This window comes from Capsicum annuum, chromosome 7 (assembly GCF_002878395.1).
Source record: "Capsicum annuum cultivar UCD-10X-F1 chromosome 7, UCD10Xv1.1, whole genome shotgun sequence".
Taxonomy (NCBI): Eukaryota; Viridiplantae; Streptophyta; class Magnoliopsida; order Solanales; family Solanaceae; genus Capsicum; species Capsicum annuum.
In genome coordinates, this window is record NC_061117.1 from 49,411,238 (window position 1) to 49,436,455 (window position 25,218).

The window sequence follows — 25,218 nt, forward strand, 5'->3', positions numbered from 1 at the left end:
GTATGGTGTTTATGTTGATGTGTTTACTGATCAAAAATGTCTACAGTACGTGTTTTCTCAAAGGGAGTTGAATCTTAGGCAAAAACGATGGTTAGAGTTGCTAAAAGCTTAAAATATGAGTGTGTTGTATCATTCGAGAAAGGACAATGTAGTGGCAGACGCCCTTAGCAGGTTGTCTATGGGTAGTGTTTCTCATGTAGAGAAGGGTAAAGAGGAGTTAGCTCGTGATGTGTATCGTTTGGCAAGATTGGAGGTTAGACTACTTGATTCCGTTGAGGGAAATGTCTTGGTGCAGAGTAGTTCCAAATCCTCTTTAGTTTTGGATGTGAAGGAGAAACAAGACTTAGATGCTAGTTTGGTCAGACTGAAGAAGTCAGTTAAGGACCAAAGAGTAGAGGTTTTCTCCCAAGGGGAGATGGTGTGTTGAAATTGCAGGGTAGATTGTGTGTTTTTTATGTTGATGATCTGAGATAGAGGATCATGGAAGAGGCGCATGGCTCACAATATTCTATTCATCCCGGTGGTACCAAGATATACCGTGACTTACGGGAGACCTGTTGGTAGAGTGGTGTGGAGAAGAATATGGCAAAGTTTGTATCAAAGTATGAAACTTGCTAATAGGTTAAGATAGAGCATCAAAGGCCTGGTGGTGTGATGCAAGAGTTTAGTATCCCCACTTGAAAGTGGGAAGAGATAAATATGGACTTTATAACTGGTTTACCTCTTTTACATCGTCATCATGATTCCATTTGGGTTATTATGGTTAAGCTGACTAAGTCAGTGCATTTCTTGCCTGTGCACACATCTTATGCAGCTGAGGACTATGCTAGATTGTATATTCATGAGTTACTCAGGTTGCATGGAGTTCCCATACCTATTATTTTAGGTAGGGGTACTTAGTTCACTTCGCAGTTTTGGAGAGCTTTTCAGAGGGGTCTAGGTACCCAAGTGCATTTGAGTTCTGCTTTTCATCCGCAGACAAATGGTCAAGCTGAGAGAACCATCCAAACTTTAGAAGATATGTTGAGAGCATGTGTTCTTGATTTCAAAGGTAGTTGGGATGAGCATCTACTATTGGTTTAGTTTGCTTATAACAAGAGTTATCACTCTAGCATCCGGATGGCACCATTTGACGCTTTGTATGGTAGAATGTATAGGTCACCCATAGGTTGGTTTGAAGTGGGAGAAGCTGCTACGATTGGACCTGATGCAGTGTTTGAGGCTATGGAAAAGTTAAAGTTGATTATAGAAAGGTTGAAGATAGCTCAGAGTCATCAAAAGTCATATACAAATGTGAGGAGAAGAGACCTTGAGTTTGAAGTTAATGATTTGGTGTATCTGAAAATTTCACCCATGAAAGGGGTAAAAAGGTTTGGGAAAAAGGGGGAGCTTAGTCCTCGGTATGTTGTCTTTTACAGAGTTCTTAACTGTGCTGGGAAAGTAGCTTATGAAGTAGAGTTGCCCGCAGAACTGATAGTTGTTCATCCTATCTTCCATGTCTCTATGCTTAAGAAGTGTATTGGTGATTCTATTGTTATAGATCCTTCGGAAAACCCTGATGTTTAGGAAAATCTTTTTTTTGATGAGGTTCCAGTTGAAATCCTAGACTACCAAGTCCAGAGACTAAGGACCAAAGAAGTTCCCTTGGTCAAAGTTTTATGGTGGAACCAGTTAGTTAAGGGTGCTACTTGGGAAGCAGCAGCAAATATGCGATCCAAGTACCCACACCACTTCTCCGTAAGTTCAGATCAAGCCGAAGGTATAATTCTTTCTTAATTCAATCCCTTTCTAATTAAATTTGCAGCTGTATAGCCATTCTTATCATAAGCTTTTGTATTCTATGAAGTATCCGAAGGTTTAAAATGCAGTAAAGCCAATTTAGCCAAATATTTCAGTTATGTATCCTTAATTTTCTCTACGTTCTTAACATATCTATCTACATTTGAGGATGAATATTCCCAAGGGGGACATATTGTAAGACCCCATAAAGTTTCCTCATCGTCAAAGCCTTCAAAGCAGGTTAAAAGAAGCTTAACACTTAGAATTTTAGCTAAGTGTTCCAACACTTAGTTCATATTTGAACCCTCAAACTTAGATGAATTATTTCGCTACCTTCCCGACCTCCGTTTCTTGATTTTATTATTGCGTTGCGATGGGGCAAGGTCGTAAGGCATCTCGAGTGAGTTTTGGAATTTTTGAAATCCATTTAGGGTACGTTTGGGGTAACAAAACAGTAGCTAAAGGCTATTATGGGGCACCACCCACCTTAGCAAAGGCTCTGGGCAAGGCGCCGCCTAGGTCATAGCCTTTGCGCCCAGTTTTCAGCCTTTTTTCTCCATCTCATTAAGGGTAAAGTTGGTATTTTTCTACTCCTTTATCATCCTTAACACGAGATTACACCCCAAAAAATACCATATTATTCATACTTTCATCAAATACCAATAAGAACATAGCTTAGGGTTTCTACAGAAACTTCAAGAGAACTCAAAAGTTAACCGTCAGTTTTCAATAATTTTTTGAGAATTGGAATCCTCATTATGAGGGCTACAAGAAGCACCCATTAATTTCAAGAATAGAAACCGAAAGTCAAGAACTCACTCAAAGTTTTAATTTCAAGGTATGAGGGGTTTGAGCAAAGACAATCCTTTCGTCCTTGTGCACAAAACTTATTTTAAATTACAAGTTACTGAATTTTTATGTGATTTCCCATGAAATTGAAGTTAGATTTTATACCCAATTTTTATTGTTTGAAGATTTTGAGATTTCAAGTGATTGAATATTGAATTGCATGACTATTTTCATATATTTATGCATATCATGCGATTTTTTAGATTTTTTAATTGAGTTTTAAGCATGATATTGTGATTCTTGATTTTATTATCTTGATATTGTTGATGATTTTCAAGAAGCATATTAAGTATGACGTTTTTCTATGATTTTACATGAGTTTGAATCATGGGGTCATTAAGCCTTAATTAAAGATTGTTATTTCAAGATTGTTGTGCTACAAGCACCCTAAGATAAGATCATTCTCAGATATTTGATAAAGATTTGACCTTTTGGTCCTAAGTTGAGATAAAGAATCCATTTTATTCATATGACTTGAGATTTAAAGAAAATAAAAGAGCATAATTGGTTTTCTTGTAAACCTTTGTGCTAAGTTTTGAAGTGGATTTCTTAAGATCCTTAGCATAAGAATGGAAGTAGTATTTAGCACCAAGTTGGGTATGATTCTAAGGTCTCATGCCCCAGAACTACATGCCACCGTAGGTTTATGATTTTCCATAGTGGGCTAAGATAGTTATCACTTAAGTTAAGGTTCTATTTCAATGGCAAGGGTAGAACAGCTCTCTCCAACGTGGGCAAGACATTGAACTCCATATAGCTTACATGGTTTATGTTGGTTATAAGAAACTCCCAAAGTTATATAATCCCGAGTCCCAAGTTTCCCAAAGTCTCTTAAGTTTTCTAGAGTCTCAAGTCTTAAAGTTCCTAAAGTATCAAGTTCTTGAGCTTTAAAGAAGTTTTACTATCCTTAAGCTAAAAGTGTAAGTTTGAAGGTATATTGATTTTAAAAGCTATGACCCTATGATTCCTGAAGTTTTCAAGGGTCATGATTATTAAGTTCCCAAGAAGTTTCTTGCTTTTATGAGATTATAGCTTATGTCCTGAAAGTTGATATTTTAAGATTTTATCTAATTTACAAGTTGAGAACAAAGAAAGAATACAGATCTAGAATAAAGTAAAATGACTCACGTGATTTCTATTATCTATTTCCTAACCACAACTTATGAGAATTTTATTCAAGATATGTGAGTCATCTATTATAGCATGCATGTTTTCTATTAAGACTTGTGATACTGATTATTTATTTGCATACACCCCTACATTCTCAGTACATTCCTAAAGTACTGATCCACATATGCATTTGTGTTCAACATTGTCTCATAATATGGTTCAGGTGCTCCGTCCCAGCCTCGTCAATAATCCCCAAGTGCCTTTATATATATTTCCACAGTGGTGAGTCCTCATAGTTCAAGGACTTGTTATCTTCACATATTTGGTTTATCTAGTAGTTCTTCATTTCTTTTCAGTTGAGTATGAGTCAGTTGGGGACCTGTCCCAATGGCTCTCTTGTTCTTGTGTAGTAGAGATTTTGTCAGGCTAGTTGTCAGATTGTTAGTATGTCGAGATTTCCATTATTATGGTTGTTCGGACAAAGAATTTCCATAGTATTTCTTATGATTTGGTTTAACGGAGCCCGTGATGTGTCTATTTCATCTCTAAGCAAGTTATTATGTGGAGTAGCAGGCTCAAGGGTTAGCTTGGGGCTACTTGTAGCCTTAAGCACCGTGTGACGCTTCGGGACCCATTTTTGGGGTGTTACAGTAAGGGTCCCGTGATATCTAACTCTTAGCCTCCCTATACTAATACTACATTTATTTAATTAGGAGAGTTATCTAGATGCTCACCCAGCTTGTTACCACTCAGTCTAGCCACCAAGTTGTAGTCCCTACTAGTTCTAGTTCACATGATTTTTTCGACACCATTGAAATTCATGAGTTCCTCAAGATAAACCCACCAATATTCACAAAGTAGAATGATGAAGAGGACCTTCATAACATCATTAATAAAATTTAATAAATCCCTAGGATGATTCATGTTAGTGAAATAAAAAAAGTTGAGCTTATCTTCTATCAGTTAAAGGATACTGCAAATACGTGGTACAAACAATGGGATTTGACTAAAGAAGAACTTGTTGGAGTTGGAGTTGATGGAAGCTAACATAAATAAATTCACAAATATTAAGCAGGGTATCATGAGTGTAAAGAATTACAACCTAAGGTCACACAACTATTTGAGTAACCTTGAAATGTTGTCCACTATAAAGGCAAGGATGATAAAATTTCTACATAAGTTTTAAAAGCATGTGCAGAAGGAATGTGTTGGGGAATTGATGCATAGTGATATATATATATATATATATATATATATATATATATATATATTAATTATTTTTTATTAATAAACTAAGGAAGTGAAGCTGAAAAAGAAGGAAGAGTGCCAGAGTAAGAGGCCCAGTCAGTTAAAAATAAAGTAAGTCACCAGAAGAATGGTAATAGATCTTTCCTTCCTAAGAGTTCATCAGGACATACTCCATCTTCATCTAGTGCACTTACATTGAGGCCTAGGAATGACTAGAGTTCTAAACAAATCAGAGTTCCAAACTAATTAGAATTTTAGAGCACAAAGTACAGTCTCAAGATAGTGTGGCACAAGGGTTCATACCCTACTTGCAACAATTGTGGTAAGAAATCATCAAAGAAAGTGTCATTCTGATAGAAATATATGTTATGGGAGTGGATTGTATGGCCATTTCTTGAAGCATTGTCCATCAGCTAAGTGGGTCAATGGGGGCAATAGAACCTAACTAGTACTTCTATTATCTCATCAATTTGGGGTAATAGCTACTTTAGAAGAATGAATAGCTTAGAATCGCTTATATGTTTTAGCCAGTCATTAGGAATTAGAAGTATCTCCAAATGTCACTGATATGTTAAAGATCTTTTCTTATGATGTTGATTTGTTATTTTATCCTAGAGCTTCTTTATCCTTTCAGACTTTTTAGATCGCTATGAATTTTATCTCAGTAATCGTCCACTACTGAGATAGTATAAGTGACTTAGTTGAGTTAGATATGATTGATATGGATTAGTTATACTCGTGTTATTCATTAGTTGGTTGTAAAACTATGATTATAATGTTCTCGTTTCCTAATAAACCAATCCTAGTATAAGAAAGTAATCTTTTAGTTTCCTAATAAACCAATCCTAGTATAAGAAGGTAATCAAGTTGTGTCAAATGGAAAAGTCACTTTGTACCTTAAGGCTAGAAGATGCTTTCCAAGGAGTGAATCTATCACTTAGTACAGGTTAAGGATTGAAATATCTAAATTACATCCCTTTAATCAATTTCAATTATTAATGGGTTTCCTGAGGTTTTTCCTATGATGTTCTTTGAGTACCTCCTAATAAAAGAGATAGTCTTTGGGATTGGCGTTCTCCCTGGAACCCAATCTATATCTGTCCTGCCATATAAAATAGTTCCATTATAGTTGAATGAATAGTTAAAAAACCTCATTTATAAGGGATTCCTTAGACCAAGTGTATCTCTATGGGGTTCTCTAGTTATGTTTATGTGTAAAAAGGATGGTTTCCTCCAAATGGAATAGACTATTGTCAGTTGAACAAGGTAACTATAAAGACTAAATACCCACTTCCCATGAATGATGACTTATTTTATTAACTTTGGGGTGCTAAGTGTTTCTATAAAATAGTCCTTAGATTTAGCTACCATCAATTGAAGGTTAAGAAATGTGACATCTCAAAGAAAATCTTAATATGTTCATGATCATATTTATTGATGACATCCTAATCTATTCTGACAGTAAGAAAAGTATGTTTATCATCGCTAAATAGTGTTGTAAACACTTAAAGGCCATGAAGTTTATGCTAATTCTCTAAGTATGAGTTTTGTGATGTCAGTGAAATTTTCTGATCATATTATTTTCCATAAAGGTATCTAGGCCTATTCCCAAAAGATTGATGTAGTTAAGAATTGACCCAGACCTACGACATCCACTGATATTAGAATAAAGCTATGTTCAGTGGTCTAAAGCATGTGAAAATATTTTCTAAGATTTGAAATTTTGGTTTATCTTTTCTCCGATACTGACCCTATCAGGGAGAATAAAGGTTTCAAGTTGTATTATAATGTTTTGAGGGTTGGTGTTAGTCGTGTTTTGATTCAACATAGTGAGGTCATATATTATGCCTCTAGAAAACTTAAGAACTATGAGAAAATAAAAATACCTAACTCATGATCTTGTGTTAGCAACAATTGTGTTTGCTTTAAAGTTCTAACATCACTATCTCTCTAGTGTTCATGTTGATATCTTCCTTGACTACAAGTGTCTTTAGTACAACTTCATTCAAAAGGATTTGAATCTTAGCCAAAGATGATGGCTTAAATTACTTAAGAATTATGACATTAGCCTCTTCTATCACCTCGGTAATATGAAAATGGTTATAAATACGCTTAATAGATTTTTCATAGTAGTCCTGATCATGTTAAGAAAGGAAAGAATGGGCTCTTGAAAGATACTCGTTGACATGAAAATTTAGGATTCCACCTTTTAGACACCAAAGATGGTGGTGTGGTTGTTCAAGATGTGTGTGGATCATCCCTAGTGTTGGAATTTTATAAGAAGAAGTAATGTAGTGATGCTATATTGAAATGGAAAATGAAAAAAGTCTGTAAGTATAAGGATATGGCCTTTGAATATGTGAAAATGACGTCTTAAGATACAAGGATAGGTTGTGTGTTTCAGATATTGATAGACTTCGATAGAGGATTATGGAAGAAGTGGACCACTCCGAGAATTTTATGCACCAAGGTTCTATAAATATGTACCATGACATGAGAGACGTAATTTGGTGGAACAATATGAAGAAGAGATTGTTGAGTTTGTAGCTAAGTTTCCAAACTTCTAGTTGGTTAAGGTTGTATGCCAAATACGTGGAGAGTTGGATCAATGTATAGTTCTTCATGAGAGAAAGATGGTGGTGATACCAAATGGAACCTTCAGAACTCAATATGGTCACCATAAATTTATTATATCATTTGAACTGACGAATGCTCCCACATCTTTCATAGAATTGATGAATAGAGTGTTCACGAAGTACTTGGGCATATTCGTCAATGTATTTTGGATGACATCCATGTTTATTCTTGGAATAAGGATGAATATCCAAAATATTTGAGGATTTTCTTGCAGATTCTCAAAGATCGTCAGTTATTGGATAGGTTAAACAAATATGAATGTTGGTTGAAATTATGGCATTCCTTGGTCGTATTATTTTTGGTGAGGGCATTTAGGTAGAACTTTACAAAAATAGCAGTTAGGAATTGGCCTACACCTATCTCTCTACATGCATTAGGAATTTATTGGGTTTAACTAGTTGCTACAGATGGTTTATTAAAGGATTTTAATCTATTAATTCTCCTATTTCCAAACTAACTCAAAAGATTTTAGTTCTCCAATGCTAGTGAGAAGAGTTTTCAAGAGTTGAAGACTCGACTCACCTATGCTTTAATTTTGACTCTACCAGAGGTCCATATGCATTATTGTAATACCCCAGAATTTTTAAGCTCTAGACCTATAAAAATATAGGACATTAAGTTAGCTTTCCAAAGCCACAAGTATTGCCTTAATTCGATGTCGTGACAAGAAGTTATGGAAAATTTTCTAAAGGGCCTATCGAACTATCAATGGCAACGACTCTGGCCACGAGTCGTTACAAGATGTAATGAGTCATTTTCACTCCAATGAGGGTCTTATATTTTGGCACATTTCTAAAGAGTCCAGCTCATGAATGAGATATAACGACTCGTCATATGGACCCAATGCCACACCTGTAAGAAATTCAGAAATAGAGCCTCAAACAACTATTACTCCTAATGACTTATGATGAGTCCTAACGAGCCTTTAGGAAAGTAGTAATTACCATAACAAAAGGGACCCAAGACCTCAGGACCTCAGACCATGACTCATGATTAGTGGTAACGAGTCATTGGGTGAGTCATAATTACTGGAACTAGAATTCCAACATGATTTTTAAAGGGCTTTTAAGTTTTTTCCTACTCTTTTAAACCCAAACCCTGGTTGTTTAGGCCTGTACAAGAGTGGTATAAAAGATCAAAATCCCCCAAATTCATGTATTTCCATCCACAGAAATGAAAAACAAAAATTTTTCTCTTATCTCAAAGGCAACTACAGTTCTTCAAGTTCAAGCTAAATTCTAAGGATCTCTCCAAGATATTTACTTACAGGTATATGGAATTTCATCAATGGGTCCTTTCCACCCATTACCCCCCAAAACTCTTTAAATTCTCAAGCTAAATTCCCTTTCCCTTAAATTGGGTTCCGAATTAAGCATGAGTTTCCTTGCTCTCATCAGTTAATGTGTTTAATCCAACCATGAATAAGTGCTTTCCCTGAGATTAGTGATTCCCCAAGTTCAAAATCATAAATTTTAACCATTCCAAGTGTTTGAGTTTGTTAGCTTTAAGATTATGAAATCTCTTTATCATGTTCCTATAATGCCTTAAAATGGAGTCCCGAGACGTTACAAAGTGCTAAGGGTCACAAGTGACCCCAAGCTAACCCTTCTTCTGGCATAACTCATAAGTAACTGAATAAAGTGCATGAATCTGCACAAAATCAACGGAAAATAACTCTTTTCTGAATCGGATCAATACAAAACTGAATACACATGATTTCAACTCTGCTTTTATGAAGAAAACTGAAACTAAATACATTAAATCTACTGACTATTTATGAAGCCTCTACTAATACTAACTATAAATAGTGGGGAAGCTACTCCAACTATCGCAAATTAATATATATGAATAAGAAAATGAACAACATAAATAAATCTAACTGTCCCCGAGGTAGGAGGGCTCATCATCTTGCTGGCTGGAATCTGCAACTGTCTGAATCAGAATGTGCATACTAAGTCTTGTACCTATATTATGAGACAATGTAGCACATACATATATATGTGGATCAGTACTTTGAGGATGTACTAAGTATATGGGGGTGCAGTGCATAAGTAAAACATGTCTCGTGATCATCATTTATAAATAATGTATGCTAAATGTAAATGACTCACCTAGCTTGAGAAATATGAAATTTGAATATCATAAGTCATGAAGAGTAAAGCATATAATAGAAAACTAAAGAGTCATCACACTTAGTTTTGAAATCTGTAGTTCTATTCCCTTCTCAAATCATATAGACTAAGTGGCAAAGAGCTCACCTCTGAATCTGAAAGCTAAGATTGTATCTTTGAAACTGAAATCTCAAGTAAAACAACTTCTGAATAAGCTTGTGAGCCTTTACATTTAGTACCTAAAATCTTTAGGGAAATCACTTTTAAAACTCTTCTTTACTAGTAGAAAAGAAATAACATATCTGTAAGGGAAAATACTTTAAGAAACTACTCTGAAAATCTTACTATTAGGGAAAATAACTTCTCTTAAGGGAGGTTCTCTTAACCGACATAAACCATGCTAGCTACATGGAGTCCAATATTTTGTCCTCCTACTGAATAAACCTCACGTCGGGGAGAGACGTCATACTCTTGCCAGGGAGTATAACCTCAACTCAATGATCACTTATCTCGGACTTAAGCCCAATCAACTTGGCCTTAGGCCCAAAATCTCAAACCTATGGTGGTACATAGTTCTAAGGTAAGAAACCATAATAACTTACCCAACTCAGTGCTAAATACTACTCCCTTTAGTTAATCTCACTCATCTCATGAAAATCCTCTTTCAAAATAATCTCATGGTTCATAAGAACCCAACAATCAAATCTGTAATCTCATGTAGTGAAGTGAATTTCAAAGATCTATTACCATTAGGTCAAAACATTTCTCAATAATCTCAGAATACTCAAATCATGGGTGCTTATAGCACAAGAGTTCATAAAATTGCAAGTCTCAAGTAGGGCTTAGTGACCCATAATTCAATCTCAAGTTAAAACTCATCAAAATGCATATTAGATAGCATATAGGTTCATAAATCATATAGAAATCTAGAATTTATAGCAATTTAGCTTAGAATCTCAATCTACTCATATACTTCAATATTTCAAACATTTCAACTATTAACTTCTCAAGGATTAAAATCATGGGATATAGACCCAGCTGCAATTTCTCAAGAAAACATGTAAAAATCATGTCATTAGACTCTCAATTCATAGGAAACATCAAAAGCTTGCAACCAATAACAATGGGTGAAAAACCCCAATTCAATTTCATGAAAATCTCATAAATTGCAGAAAATTGTAGTTTAAATAAGCTTTTGGGCACAAGGGTGAAAGATTACCCTTGTTCAAAACCCCACATACCTTGGATGATAAACTTAGATGAACAACTTGCTTATGAGATGATATTTGTACTCTTGAATGACGGTTCTTGGAGTGATTGAACTATGAACTTGGAATCTTAACTCGATTTGGAGAATTAATGGTGAACTTTAGGAGATTCTTGAATTTGGGTGATGAAACTTAGGGTTTCTAGTTGAGAGAATTTGATGAAAAAAGGGTGTAATTTGCTCAATATCACCCTTAATCCCCTGTTTTTACAACCTGGATTAAGGTGGAAAAAGACCCCATTGCCCCACCATAATTTAAAGTAGAAATTCGTAACCAGCATCTCAATTTTGCACTTTGGCGCGACGCGCTACCATCGCGGCAGCTCACTGTCTCAAACTAAAAATGTCATAACTTTTGACTCGGGTAACGGATTTTTGTGGAATTGGTATCGTTGGAAAGATAATTCAATTATATACAATTTGGTGGGTCTTGGGATGGAAATTTCCAAGTATATAAAATATTATACACGTTTAAAGTAGACCCTTGCAGGATTAAATGCCAAATTTTGGTCGAATCTAATGTTCTTAGCTCCACTTGGCTCTAAGTGACTTATATGAACATTATTCACCTAATAAGGACTTCACATACTCAGGATTAAAGTCATGACACAAGAATTCGAATTATGGATCAAGAGTATGACAATTACACCTTTACCGCGACGCGGTGAAATCGCGTTAAGCCACTAGAAATTGACAATTAGGAATTTGGACCTCTCCACGATGGGCCAATACCGTGGAGGTCAACTGGAATATGATGATTGCCATTTTGGCATCTACCGCGATGCAGTGAGTACCCAGGTGGGATACTGCATTACTAAAAATGCTCTAACTTCTTCACTGCGTGTCGGATTTGTGCGAATTTGATATCGATTGAAAGCTTATTCAATTTCGCACACAATGGGAGGTCTATATCTAAAAAACTCCATATGAAATAAATGTTAATCATTCTTAAAGATAATATTTGGCATTCTAAGGATGAAATTAAGCTATGAAAGATGCGGGTTATTATATTATCTCCCCCTTGGGAACATTCGTCCTCGAATATGAATGGTAAGGCTGAAAATACTAAAGAATCTGAGGCTATAAGCTATCATGTACAACTGAAATAAACTGTATGACTGAATCTTAATATAGTAAGCTACTGAAAATTGATCTGCGAGTGCATAAAATTACATGGAAATAGCTATATGGCTAAATCTGAGACTTGAAAAGAACTTAATGAAGGAAGACTATCACCTTCAGCTGGATTTAAGTTCATGGAGAAGATATGAGAGGTTTATGAAATAAAAACTCGAGGTATTACAACACCTCCTCCTTGGGATCGTTCGTCCCTAAATGATACTGATTTGGTCGAAGTACTAGTAAAAGACTAAAATGATATATAGGATACTTACGAACTAAACCATGACTCAATATCTGAATCTGAAACTAATGAATGATGCATATACAGAGCTGAATTATGTAATTTACTCGGATACGAACAAAGTATCTCTTGAAATGGCCATACTAAAGAAATTTTAGGTAGTGAGACTAGACCAAATCAAAAGATGTAAAAGAACCTATAGAGATCTGTTTGTCTAAATACTAAACTGGATTTCTGGTTGTCCAGATCGAATTATGCAGAATTCTCACACCCAAATAGGGTATTTCTTCAATGCCAATCTAAGAATTCCTAAGTCCATTAGGGACTAAAGGGCTCTAGGCATGATCTAAAAAAGATCTCAAAATAAGGAAGTACAATATTACCTCAAATATAAGCATAAAATATAGATCTGTGAATCATAACTTAGGACAGAAGTACTAGGTCTTAAGAAATGCAACTTCTCACTTTAAAACTTATCCATACTTCTAAAATACTCATTCAACTAAACTTTCCCATTAAGCACCATACTCACTAACTCAGCTTACAATTCTTACAAAGTATCAACAAATCCATCTACCAGAGTCTAACTGAACTAAACTCTTTCATCATGATCAAGTCTGACTCGAAATCACAAGGTATCGCACATAACACCATAACACGGTACTAATCTGAATCATGAATTCACACATATCTATATTATTCACACCTTCTTATCTCAAGAATAACTCTCATTACCACTCCAACAACTACAATCCACCGAGTACAAGATATTTCCTAACGCTTTATACATCTCTCCGTATTTATACAACACGACATTCAAGCCTATCATCATAGCCCCATATGCACCTCTAAATAAATGCTCGTAAGAGAAACTTTCTCATATGCTACAAACCTCTATCAAGAACAAACCTCTATCACGAACAACTTCCATGCAATATTTAATTGTTAGGAAGACACTCATAAACTATCCTCAACAAACCAAGTAATACACAAAAATTCACCTCAATATTCCTCCAGACTCATAAAATTATATAAAACAAACATATAAAAATCTTCCAAAACACAACACATAAAGCCTCAACTAACCATGACATGTATCAATGACTTGACCTCAATCTTACTTTTTGAAGTTCTATAATATTCTAGCATCACTACTAAAATTCGGGAGTCTGGCTTGGTTACTCATTCTATCATCTCCTCCTTAGCTTTAAGCCATCACTCTAAATCTGTGAACCACTATATAAGTTTCTAATCTAAACTGTAATCACTTTACTCTAGAGTATGGGATGTAATCAATACTCGTAAAACTAAACATACCCTGAAGGACGGTATTATCATGTAAAAACTTAAAAACTCACCAACTTAGATTCTATCACTTAACATGGATACTCTAAACCTTTTGTAAACCATACTAACTTCCTTCGTAGTTTACTAATGTCACTTCTTTAATGTTACACTAGCACACCCATCATCATCACCCTATAACTCATAAGTTAACTGACAAAAACATCACATACCATATAGCCTCATTCATACTTATCAATTCAAGGGTACTACAAACCACACAACACTTAATAACTTTCGAAATAATAAAGCCCTATATCAGCTTGGGCAAACCCCTACATCATACCTGCAACATCATACTTAATTATGAATAACTAAACTTAACCTCTTGCATACATTGTTCAAGCCTACTAGATCACTTCCATACCACTAGCATTATAAACTAAGAAACTTATTATATCCACCTGGACGACCATCCATTATTCAAACTTGATGTCTAGCGCTAAACATGATTTACAACCAAAACTCACATACTATTCTCACTTGGAAGTTATAAAACATGACATCAAGAACACTAGTCCACTAGAACCCCATAACAATAATAATCGATCATCATCTTATGGCCTATCTTATTCACAATCCATTAACACATCCTCCTTCTTCACATCATTACTATTTACCCATCTTCACTCCTACTTACTTTTATAGCTCTATAAATTTTAGCTAAACTCTTTTCTGCAACCTCAAGGAAACAATACTCAACCACCAAGTACTTTCATCAATAACCTATACCTTTCTAACACAAAAATAATCATCAATGACTTTTCATACTTCAAGCAAAAAATAATTCTCATTAACTAATAACTCCTTCTTTACCTTTCACTAACTAACAAACAAGGATATACCACTTCATTACTAGCCCAATCATGCGCAAAAATTCAGCTACATAAAGTTATATATATATATATATATATATATATATATATATATATATATATATATATATATATATACACATATATTCAATACATTTCCCTTACCATCTTTCTTGGCACTACACCTCTAAATCCACACTTCCAAGTAACACAAGAACAACAAGATGGACAATAAATTGCTAGTGAATTGAAATAGGCCTCACACGGCTTCACTAGACTTTGATTTTGTGTTTTAAATGAGAAAATGAGATGAATAACAAAGTAACTGAGTGAATCGAAAGAGCCCCAGATGGCTTCACTAGACTTTGATTTTTCAAAAACACAATGATAACAAATTTACATATTACAAGAGATAGAAACTTAACACACAATATTTAATGATCTAAGAATACACATCTTGCTCTGTATTAACTGAATGGATTATAAGAATGACGACATAACTTTAAACTTGAGGGGCTTATAACACACTAGAAGGCTCTTTTTAAGCTGCTTTATGAGACTTCTAAATAAGTAAAATATATCTCATGATCATTATTTATAAACAATGCATGCAAAATATAAATAACTCACCTAACTTGAGAAATATGAAATCTGAAAATAATAAGTCATGAAGACTAAAGCATATAATAGAAAACTCGTGAGTTATCACACTTAGTTCTGAAATCTATAGTTATATTCCCTTCTCAAATAATATATACTAAGTGGTAAAGAGCTCACTTCTGAATCTGAAAGCTAAGACTGTAACTTTGAAATTGAAATCTCAAGTAAAACAACATCTAAATAAACTTGTGAGCCTTTACACATAGTTTCTAAAATCTTTAGGGAAATCACTTTTAAAACTCTTCTTTATTTGTAGAAAAAAACAACAACTTATCTATAAGGGAAAATACTTTAAGAAACTACTCTGAAAATCTTACTATTAGGGAAATAACTTCTCTTAAGGGAGGTTCTCTTAAACGACATAAACCATGCAAGATACATGGAGTACAACATTTTGTCCTCCTAAGAAAGAAACCTCACATTGGGGAGAGGCGGCATACTCTTGCCAGGGAGTATTACCTCAACTCAGTGATCACTTATCTTGGCCTCTAGCCCAATCATCTCGGCCTTAGGCCCAAAATCTCAAACCTATAGTGGCACGTAGTTTTGGGGTAAGAAATCTTAGTAACTTACCCAACTCGGTGCTAAATACTACTTTTTTTAGTTTATCTCGCTCATCTTAGTTGATCTCGCTCATCTTAGTTTATCTCACTCATGTAGTGAAGTGGATTTCAAAGCTCTATGACTATTAGGTCAAAAAAATTCTCAATAATCTCAGAACACTCAAATCATGAGTTCTTGTAGCACACGTGTTGATGGTATAGCTAGCACATGCCTTACTAAAATGGCTCTAACCCTTCGCCTGGTGTCGGATTGGATGAATTTGGTATCGATGGAAAGCTTATTCAATTTTCCACATGATAAAAAGTGAAAATATTGAAAATTCCATATGTATAAAAGTGGATTCATCTTTGAAAAAAGTCCTTAACATTTCTGGGATGATTTTAAGCTATGTAGAAGTACGGGGTATTACAAAAATTTCATTAGCAATGGAGTTTGTTCAATTTTTGGGTATCGGGTGCCCGTCAGGTACTTTTTTTCTTTTAAACTCAAGAGTTCGTTCAGTAGCGACCCTGACCTGGTAAGCTTGGGTATGAGTTATGTGTATGACTCGTACCTAGGCTTATAGATCTTTTCTTATACTCGTATTGTCCTGCAACCTTACCTGGATTCTGAAGTCAATATGACTTAATGTGATGAGTCATACCCTGAGGGTACAACTCATTTTGAGATTTTTATCCACTCCAGAAACTTTTACCTGATTCTTTTTTGTTTCTTAGGTCCATACAACTCCTACTCACAAGTTGTACTATCTAGATATGACCCATAGAGAGTCCGTATGAGCAAATATTTTAAACTTTTCTGGGTATTTTCTTCACTCTTTATCCCTGCACATGGAAAAAAAATATTACCCTATAAGTAAATAAGTACAAAAACATGGGTTGTCTCCCATGCAGAGCTTAATTTAACATTGTAGAACAACATGGCCAAGTTGGGTACTAAGATTTCACCAACTAGCCCATGGGTTGCCTCCCATGCAGTGCTTGATTTAACATCAAAGCATGACATAATGACCTTGGTTACTCTGTCTTCACCAAGGTCAATTTCAAAAACCTCATTCACTTCTTCATAATTTCCCATATAGTGCTTTACTCTTTGCCTGTTTACCTTAAATGAGGCTTTGCCATACAATCTAGACCTCAACTTACCTAGAAACAATCTAAGCCTTGAGTAGTAGAGAAATACTTAGTCACTTTGGGATCTTGAATGTTGTTCCGTAAGACCATAATGTATTATCTAACTTTCGCGACCAATCAGTCCTATTGGCATTTACTGTCTTCGCCAAGATGGAGTTAATTTCTCTATTGGACACTTCAACTTGTCCACTAGTCTATGAATGATAAGGTGCTTCCATCTTGTGTTTCACTCCTTACTTCTCAAGCAGACCTTTGAATAGATGATTACAAAAATATGACCCTCCATCACTAATTATAGCATGAGTCATGCCAAATTGAGAAAACGTATTCTTTTTCAAAAATGCAGTGACACTACGTGCTTTATTGTTGGGAAGCGCAACTGCTTCACCTATTTTGAAACATAATCCACAGCCAAAAGTATATATTTTATGCCTAGAGAACTAACAAAATGACCCATGAAATCCACACCCCATACATCAAACAATTTCAATTCAAAAATAGGAGTCACAGAAAGTTCATGGAATCTAGAGATATTACCTTGTCATTGACATTGATCATAAGCAGAAGCAAAATCATGTGCATCTTTGTAGATTGTTGGCTAATAGAACCCATATTGCAACATCTTATGGGTTGTGCGGGTTCCTCCATGATGACCCCCTACGGGTGAAGAATATCAATCCTTAAGTATACTCATCATCTCCACCTCAGATATACATCTACGAATAATACCATCCGGATAAATTCTGAATAAATAAGGCTCATCCAAAAAAAATTTCCTTACCTCACGCATAAACTTCTTTCATTGTTGGAAGGAAAGATCTTCTGGGATTAGATCACTGGCTAGATAATTTGTATAATCTGCAAACTATGGAATTAGATCTTGGGAAGCTGCTAACATTTGTTCATCTGGAAAACTATCATCAATATCAAGCCGATCTTCAATATTTCGTATAACTTCTTCCTCTAGCTGAGAAAACTGATCCACAACTTGATTCTTAGTGCCTTTCCTATCCTTGAACTCAAAATCAAATTTTTGCAACAATAACACCCACCTAATAAGTCTAGGCTTCTCATCCTTTTTCGCTATTAAGTACCACAATATTGCATGATCAGTGTGCACAATCACCTTAGTCCCAATCAAATAAGACCTAAACTTCTCAAAGGCAAAAACCACTACCAACAACTCTTGTTTCATCACGGTGTAATTCTTTTAAGTATGATTTAGTGCCTTACTAGCATAGTAGATAGGATGAAGGATCTTTCTTTCTGTTGACCTAGTACAGTCCCTAAGGCCAAACCACTTGTGTCATACATGATTACATATAGAAAGGACCAGTCTGGAGATACAATGATAGAAGCAGTCATCAACTTCTCTTTCAGACATTCAAAAAACTTCAAGCACGCTTCCATAAACTCAAATTTCACCTCTTTCTCAAGAAGCCTACAATGAGGGTTGGAAATCTTAGAGAAATCCTTGATGAACCGCCCATAAAACTCAGCATGACCCAAAAAACTATGAACACCCTTCATAGAAATTAGTAGAGGTAATTTTTCAATCACTTCAATCGTCACTCTATCTACCTCAATGCCTCTTTTTTGAAATTTTGTATCCAAGACAAAAATAGCACTTTCCCCATTAAGTACCAAGTTGAATTCTTCACATTTTCTAAGAGCAAGTAAACTAAGCAGTTATCAAAAGAATTACCAATGACTGAAAAATCATCCATAAATATTTTGATGGTGTCTTCTACCATGTCAAAGAAAATTGACATCATACATCTCTGAAATAGCTGGAGCATTACATAACCCAAATGGCATACGTCTTAATGAAAGGTCCCATAAGGACATGTGAAGCTGGTTTTCTCTTAATCTTTAGGTGTAATAGTAATCTAATTATAACCTAAATACCATCAATAAAATAGTTCCATCCTCTGCTTGATAACCTGTCTAACATTTAGTCCATGAAGGGCATGGGAAAATGGTCCTTCTGAACCCATGCATTCAATTTTCTACAATCCATGCACATTTTCCATACTTTGACTGATCTCATTGGCACTAGCTCATTCTTCCATTAGGCACAACAGTAATACCACCTTTTTTTGGAACACATTGTACCAAAATGACCTACTTACTATTAGTAATAGGATACACTACACCAGCATCTAACCACTTGATTATCTCTTTCTTTACCACCTCTAGTATAGGAGGATTGAGTCAATGCTGATGTTATATACTTAAAATAAAATCCGGTTCAATTTGATTATTGTGAGTACAAATTCCAGGTGGGATACCCATAATATCTTTAATAAACTAACCTATGGCCCTTTTGAATCTCCATAATACTGATAACAAAGCTTCTACTTATGTTTTACTCAAGTCATCAGAAATGATTACTGGAAAAGTGTTGTCGACTCTTAAAATGTATATCACAAATGAGAGGGGAGAGTGTTCAAGTCTAATAAAAGTGGCTCCTCGATAGATGGATGAGCAGGTGGATTAGTTTTATTTTCAAATCCAAATCAAACTATTTTGGTGCATAAGTATACAAACCACTCCTATATAGTGCACATACCATTTCATTATACTCATCTATACCATCACTATCAAAGTTTATAATCATGGTAGGAAGAGATTTAACACCCAACCTTTCTTTAATAGGAATAGTATTAGCAGCAGCATCCCAAACAATTACTTAGTCAATATCATAAAATGAATCTATCTCTTAATCAGTCACATAAATCACGAATATCACTCTTAACTCATCCAATTGCTTTATAGATTTGCATACGTTGAATGTCATATGTTTATCATTGAGTCTCAGCATCATATGGATTTTATCCAAATCAATCAATGTCCTACCTATTGCCAAGAATGGTCTTCCCAGAATAATTGGGACTTGAAAGTCCACTTTGCAGTCCAAGATCACAAAATCAGCATGAAAGATGAAAGAAGCCACCTTCACCAATATGTCATATCGAATACCAACTGGCTTCTTCACTAACCTATCCGCTATCAAGAGTCTCATGGTAGTTGGTTTAGGGATCCCAACCCAAACTATTTGAATAATGCAAAGAGCATGAGGTTGATGCTAGCCCTTAAATCATATAATACTCGAGTGAATTTGAAAGATCCAAAGTGCAAGGAATGGTGAAATCGCCAAGATCCTCCTTCTTCTCTACTAATGATCTATTAACTACAACACTAAAATAATGAATATTATCGACTGGCTTATAACTCACTTACTATTTCTTGGTGATTAAATCTTTCTTGCATTAAGCATATACTGGCATTTGCTCCAATGCCTCTGCAAGGGGTATGCTGATGGACAACTCTTTTAACATAGACAAATTTTTTAAACTTACCCTCTTCTTATTTCTTTTTGCAGCCTTTGAGGAAAGGTAGAAAGAGGTCTCAAAATAGGCTTAAACACAGACTCTTCAACCTTGTCTTTTTCTTTTTCCTCTTTACTACTACTCTCTATGTCAATAGGATCATCATTATTTTTGTGCTCATCTATAGTGGGAGCAGGTGGTTCTGTGGTGGCTTTACCACTCCTAGTGGTAATGGCGTGGCAATGAGCATAATTCTTCAAATTTTGAACTGTATTGCTAGGGAAAGTGCTCGGTTGTCTCTAATTTACCATGGCTAACATCTGACCAAATTATTACTCCAATTGTTTGATTTTTATAGAATGTGATTCAACTTTTTGATTTAGCCCTGATAGATCTACCTCAATCTTCTTAAGATAGCTTTCTTGACTTTCTTGTTCTTTGACTAATTTTGACAAAAATGCCTCCATTTTGGATTCTAAATCACATCCCTCAGGTGGAACATACTTATCACTCTTCTCCTTATAGTTAACTTTCCAATGCTAATCACCATCTCTCTCAACTTTTATCACTATATCTGTCATTATAATAGTTCTAACCTTTGCTACCTTGCCCTTGGTCTCAAAAATCCACCAACCTACGATCAAGATACTTTAATACCTCTTCATATTAAATCTCAAAGTTTTCAAAGTAGATGTCTAAGTCCCAACTACATTTACTTTCTCAGCACCCATTGCTGCAAATTTCTTAGTAAGAAGCCCAATATCTATTCAAAGTTGAGCAACCTCTTGTGCGACTAATTCATTATTTACTCCATAATCACCAGCTGCTCTAATAGCATATAAACCCCCACCATGTTTATCATCTCTCATATTCCATTCTTTATTGGTCAATAAAATATCATCTAGCATCTCTTGCGAATAATCCCACCGAAGTTGCTTAAATACACCTTCTAAAATAGTATCTGACACTTCTCTCAAACTAATATTTAGTGATTTGTAGAAGATTTCCAGCAAATTTAGCCCTCTTATGCATTGATTAGGCACCATGCTCAGCTTCTTCTTGAATCTAAACCACGCCTCATATAGGGATTCTGCAGGTAACTATCTGAATTTATAAACTTCATCTTTTAACTATAGTATCCTTACAGGAGGAAAAAATTATTAAGAATCTATTTCTGCAACTCATGCCAAGAAGTGATTTAACCTCTCAAAAATTCTCCCAACCATAGTGACACTTCTCTAGAAAGGAAAAATAGGAACAACCTCAACCTCAAAGCTTCTTGGTCCACCCCTGGAAAGGTATAAGATGTGCAGATCCCAGTAAAGTTAGCAAAATACAGATTTGCATCATCAGTTGTTTCTCCTAGAAACACATTCTTTAAGTTTAACAGTTGGATCATAGCACTAGTAATAAGACACTTCAAATTAGGGGGTAGAGCTGGAGGAACAATCGCTCCTGTCTCAGTCGGTTCAATATATCCCAAATCTTCATCGTCTTTCTCATCTGGTTGTAGAGGCTGATATGCAGGGATCACTGGAACTCTGCCTGTCTGAACTCTATCACCCACTTGTCTTGGCCTGACTAATTTTTTATTTTGAGATCTTCGAGCCTCTTTAGCTAACCCAGCCTCTCTAGCTTCTCATCTCTCTTGCTTTAAAAGTTATTGCATTTATATATCTGTAATATTCTATGGATCAAGTGGATTAAGTGGGATTACAGCATTTGGATCAATAGGTTGAAGGTCTTGACACCTAGTAGGAACACCATCATGAAATTTTCTTCCATTCTTCATGGTGTTTGAATAATTCTTTCTAGCTCTGGATAAAAAAAGAGTAAGGGATTGACTCTTCTCCTAGTGTTTGACATAAACTGGCATATGCCAAATCAAAAAAAGAAAATAAAACCCGTGAAATTCAACAAACTACATCATCTACCCCGCCAATAGTGCTAAAATTTAATGTCGCCCAAAAATAACCTCCAAAAGAAATATGTTGCGATCGATGTCAAATATAGTAACCTAACTGATTGGAGTTGAACCCACAAGGAAGATGCTAAACAATTGCTTGACTTGATTTAATCCACGAGCAGTATAGAAGTAAATGGAGGGATTTAATATATATCGGAAGTAGTAACCCAATCTTGAGTGTTTTTAAGTTGTAAATAATAGAAGATGAAAACTAGGCTTGTGCTCCCCCTAGATTCTTAACTCCATAAATTTCTCATGATCAACCCAACTATTCTGATGCTTTGCATGTAAAGTCTACAAGATATGTATTATCAACCATCTTGTGAACGTGATGATAAATCTCACCCTTTACCTATTCAGTCTCAGGGTTTTGCCTTGTTGCTCCTTGTTACAACCCCAGTTCACTATCACCTTTAGAGTTCAAGTGATTAGATGAGATAGAAGGAATTATAAGGTGAAGATGAATCTCAAATTACTGTCTTAATCTTCTTTTCCTAATCACAAATTCCCTTGTGAAGACATTTGCAAATACGGGCTACCTCAAAATTCTACAGCCGTTGTGAGATTAGTTATTATGAAAAAGATTAAGATACATGCATAAATCCTAGAATAGATGAATATCACACTTCCTCTACGTAGTTAATCCACCAGGGTACCCACAACCCTAGTCAAGGAGATTAGTTTCTCATGTTCATGCAAGAATCTATGATTATCAATAAACTCCAAAGTCTTAAATTGAATAAAAACCCAAAATCTTAAGAATAATTCTTAAGTATGTGTAAAGTAATAAGAACAATATCAAAGTAAATAACCTAATAAAGATAACCCCTAGGGTATTTATAGTATCTCAAAATAGCATAGAAATCCTAATAAAAATGGGAAAGGTAAAGTTATGTCAGAACTCGGTACGACTCGATCTTTAACTCCTACTATGTCATACGAGTTGTACTTATGCCTCTTGTATATGTTCCAGTGTATGATCTACCAAGGCTTCAACTTTATATTCATTATACGACTTCTATTAAAAAGTTGTACCCAAAAATATGACTCATGTCCTTCACTCGTATCCACCTCAAACTTTTGTCTTTCCAAGCTTTGAACACTAGTCTGCTTATGATTTCCCTATATGATTCGTACTCAGAATTCCCACTCGTATACTTTTAAGATGTTAACTTTGGATGGAAATTTTAGATTCTGTAATACTTACAACATAATAGTACGACTTATACCCTTACTTACGACTCAGATGCTCCAGTCGTATCTTGTCCATACTTAGATTCTTAATTTAGATATGGCTTTTAATAACCTTATAAGTCAATCTATGAGTTATATCGAATGTTTATAACTCGTGAGGTAACTCATATCTTGATTAGAATTGTTCTTTCTAAGTATTTTCTACCTATTTTTATTCCAACACTACTGTAAACCTATTTTACCTAAAATAAACACAAAAGAGCATCATATCCATGAAAATAACCTAAGTACCTGCATAAATTCATGATTTTAAGCAACAAAAGTTTCATGTTCCTAGGATATATCAACGAGAGGCAATGAACCATTTTAGGAAAGTCTCATCTCTTGCATGATTCATATGTGAGATAGAATGTGAACTCTATTTAAGTCTCTTTTTCCTCTAACTCAATCTCTATCATTTAAAAAACATGCCTTCCATAATAGCTAACGAAAGAAGGAACGGGGATCATCCAGCACCACCGCCAGTTTAGGAAGACCATTTATAAATAGGTCTCTCATGCTGAATTCAAGGTTTCTTTCATAGCATTAGACCAATCTATTGATACTTTGAATAATCAGCAGGTTGTAGCCCTATACAACCTTGCATAGAACAAAAAATCATGTAAAATTTAAGATTTCACTTAGATAAATTTTTTGGTATTCTCTATATCTAAATTTGAGAAGGATTCGCAGGAGTTTTTGGATAGTGTTCAGAAAGTGACTGATATTATACGTGTCACTCTGAGTGAGAGTGCTGAATTAGCCACTTATCAATTGTAAGGAGTGGCTCACACCTGGGTTAAGGAGTGGAAAGAGGATAGGGGTGCTGAGCCAGAACCTATAGAGTGGAAAGAATTTACTATCGCATTTTTAGATAGGTTTTTCCCACTTAGGTTGAGGGAATCCAAGGTGTAGGAGTTTATCAATCTAAATCAGGGCAATATGAGTATGAAGGAGTGTTCTCCTAAGCTTACTCAATTGGAAAGGTATTCTCTAAATATGGTGGCTGATGTTTGGGCTCGAATGAGCGAGTTTATTTTTTGTGTTTTAGAGGGTGTAGTCAAGGAGCATAGAACAAATATGTTCATTAAGGAGATATAACTCTCTAGGTTGATGTTTCATTCTTAGCTTATTGAGGAATAAAAAGTTAAGAAGAAGGAAAGGGAAAATAAGAGGGCCAGGACCAAAAGATTCAATTTCTCTCAGCATAGATCAGATAGTGGGAATCATTCTCAGTTTTGATAGAAATATACATCCCCAACACCATCATCTGCTAGATTTTCAGTGCCTTAGGTTTGAAAAGATACTTGTGATACAGCACCAGGATCTAAGTCCCAAGGTAGTGGCAATAGTGCCCTCACTAACCCAGTCTGCAAGAGATGTGGTAAGAACCATAAAGGTAAGTGTATAGATGGAATTTATGCACGCTTTAGGTGTGAAAAGTCAGGCCACAGGATTTGGGATTTCCCAACAGGTACGTGGAGGGGCAGAAATGATCGCCAATAAGGCCAAACTAACTCCTCCTCAATTCTGGAAGGTCGCTCGACCCAGCAGGGTTCCACTTCTAGTGTAATGAATAGCTAGCATAAAATAGGCTCTATTCTCTTTATACATAATAGGATCAAGAGGTTTCTACTGATGTGGTTACTGGTACATTACAACTCCTTCACCTTCATGTGTATACATTATTAGATCCTGGAGTCACACTTTTCTTTATGACTCCCTATATAGAAGTAAATTTTGATTTTAGACTCAAAACCCTAATAGAACCCTTCTTAGTTTATACTTCAGTCAGTAGGTCAGTCAA